This window comes from Galeopterus variegatus, unplaced genomic scaffold (assembly GCF_000696425.1).
Source record: "Galeopterus variegatus unplaced genomic scaffold, G_variegatus-3.0.2 Scaffold2571, whole genome shotgun sequence".
Taxonomy (NCBI): domain Eukaryota; kingdom Metazoa; phylum Chordata; class Mammalia; order Dermoptera; family Cynocephalidae; genus Galeopterus; species Galeopterus variegatus.
Window position 1 is genome coordinate 371,559 of NW_007728682.1, and position 3,342 is coordinate 374,900.

Consider the following 3,342-nt stretch of genomic DNA (forward strand, 5'->3'; position numbering starts at 1 on the left):
TGCAGATATGAGAACTCAACTGGTTTGGGGGACATAGCAAGATCTGGATGAGCCCGAACCCCCCAAATAAATTGATCAATCCTACAATTCTTTTACATGACACACCCACCCATACCCAAAATTCTGAAAGAAAACAGGAGTAGAAAAGGTGCTCAACGTAGAGTACAACTGCTTTGTCCTGTGCATCCATATAGCAATTAGCTTCTAAGACCCTGACCAAGTTGAACTCAAAGGTAAACTAAATGACCTGTGTTGGGCTGGGTCACAGACCCTTCAAACCTGTTCTGGGCAGACTGAATCACAGACCACTCATATGTAGGCTGGGTCACAGACCCATATGCATGTTGTGAGTTAAGTAGTTGGGAAAAGATCCTGGGAGCCATTGGCAAGGTTGACATGCTTTATTCAGACATGAGCTCAGCCCCCAGCTGATCAGAGCCATTGTCTTTTATACTAGAGTCAGATAACCAAGGAACACCTGGTGCACATGCACAGTTACATATTTACATCAAATGCTCAGCAAGATTCCAAACATCCAAGGGAGCCCTGACTATTTTCCTATATTTTCCCTACATTTTCCAACAAGTAGATCTCAACAGTGGGCTTAAAATATTCAGTAAACCATACCATAAACAGATATGCTGTAATCCAAGCTTTGTTGTTCCATTTTTAGAACACAGGTAAAGTAGATTTAGCATAATTTTTCAGGCCCCAGAATTTTGGGAATAGTAAATGAGTATTGATTTCAACTTAAAGTCACCAGCTGCAATTGCCCCTAACAAGAGAGTCCTTTGAAGCTTTGAAGCCAGGCATTGACTTCCCTCTAGCTATGATAGTCTTACATGGCATCTTCTTCCAATACTACACAAGGCTATTTCATCAACAATAAAAATCTGTTGTTTAATGTAGCCACCTTCATCAATAATCTTAGCTAGATCACTTGGAAAACTTTCTGCAGCTTCTACATCAGCACTTGTTGCTTATCTTGCCCTTTTATGTTATGGAGGCGGCTTCTTTCCTTAAACCTCATGAACCAGCCTCTGCTAGCTTCGAACTATTCTTCTGCAGCTTCCTCACCTGTCAGCCTTCAAAGAATTGAAGAGAGTTAGGTCCTTGGTCTGGATTAGGCTTTGGCTTAAGGGAATGTTGTGGCTGGTTTGATTTTTCTATCCAGACCACTAAAACTTCCTCTATATCAGCAAGAAGACAGTTTTGTTTTCTTNGAAAAAAAAAAAAAAAAAAAAAAAAAAAGGAAAAAATAAAAAACAAAAAAAACCTATACCTCTAGACACGGAATATTTTGTAAACTGGAAGTTACACATAAGGTGTGATGAGATTTAGGTTTAAGAATTTTGGCAAACATACTTCATGGTCGGTCTTATCTCATTTATTTTACATCATATCCTCTGATGAATCCCAAATGTTCTTAATGGCATCTAGAATGGTGAATCCTTTCTAGAAGATTTTCAATTTACTTTGCCCAGATCCACCAGATGATTTATTATCTGTGGAAGCTATAGCCTTACAAAATGTATTTATCAAATAATAAGACTTTAAATTGAAATTACTTCTTGATCCATGGACTGTAGAATGGGTGTTATGTTAGCAGGTGTAAAGCTTGGTGACTACACCAATTGTATGGCTAGGTAATTCATAACTAAAGCCAAAATGTTTCATTATTTTAGTTAAACTAAGTTTTCCATTTGTATTGTCAGGGCTAGGGGTTAGGGCCCTTCAAACCTATTGTACAGACTGGGTCACAAACCCCTCATATGCCAGGCTGGGTCAGCAGAACCCTCACATGCCTGGCTGTGTCACCAGATCCCTCATGTGCCAGGCTGGATCACCAGATCCCTCACACACAGGGCCATGAGCTAGGGAATTGGGAAAGATCCCAGGAGCCATTGGCAGACAACACAAGTTCAGTGCTCAGCTTCCTCAGCAGCAGTTTACAGATCCAGTGGCAGTAGTGGTGGTGCCGGGGGCAGGGTGCACCATGGATCAGAGCCATTCATCCTTTATACTCAAGTCCAATAACCCAGGACACCTAGATCTGAGTCAGATAACGCAGGAACACCTGGGTGCACACACACATCCACAGACAATACTCAAGGAACACCTGGTGCACATGCACAGTTACATATTTACATCAAATGCTCAGCAAGATTCCAAACATCCAAGGGAGCCCTGACTATTTTCCTATATTTTCCCTACATTTTCCAACAAGTAGATCTCAACAGTGGGCTTAAAATATTCAGTAAACCATACCATAAACAGATATGCTGTAATCCAAGCTTTGTTGTTCCATTTTTAGAACACAGGTAAAGTAGATTTAGCATAATTTTTCAGGCCCCAGAATTTTGGGAATAGTAAATGAGTATTGATTTCAACTTAAAGTCACCAGCTGCAATTGCCCCTAACAAGAGAGTCCTTTGAAGCTTTGAAGCCAGGCATTGACTTCCCTCTAGCTATGATAGTCTTACATGGCATCTTCTTCCAATACTACACAAGGCTATTNTGCTTATCTTGCCCTTTTATGTTATGGAGGCGGCTTCTTTCCTTAAACCTCATGAACCAGCCTCTGCTAGCTTCGAACTATTCTTCTGCAGCTTCCTCACCTGTCAGCCTTCAAAGAATTGAAGAGAGTTAGGTCCTTGGTCTGGATTAGGCTTTGGCTTAAGGGAATGTTGTGGCTGGTTTGATTTTTCTATCCAGACCACTAAAACTTCCTCTATATCAGCAAGAAGACAGTTTTGTTTTCTTTTCCTGTGTTCTGGAGTAGCACTTTGGATTCTTTTCAAGAACTTTTCCTTTGCATTCACAACTTGGCTAAATGTTTGGCACAAGAGGCACAGCTTCCAGCCTGTCTCAGCTTTCCACATGCCAATTCTCACTAAGTTTAATCATTTTTATCTTTTGATTTAAAGTGAGGCACATGCGACACTTCCTTCCCCTCGAACACTTAGAGGCTATTGTAAGGTTATAAATTGGCCTAATTTAATATTCTTCTGTCTCAGGGAATAGCAAGGCACAAGGAGAGGAAAAGAGACAGGGAACAGCTGATAGGTGGGGCAGTCAGAACACACACAGCATGTATCAGGTAAGTTTACTGTCTTATTTGGACCCAGCTTATGGCACCCCAATATAATTACAAAAGTAATATCAAAGATCACTGATCACAGATCACCATAACAGATATAGTAATAATGAAAAAGTTTGAAATATTGCAAGAATTACCAAAATGTAGCACAGAGACTCGAAGTGAGCAATGCTGTTCACATGAAAAATGGTGCCAGGCTGGCCCGGTGGCGCACTGGAGAGTGCGCGGCGGCGCTCCCGCCC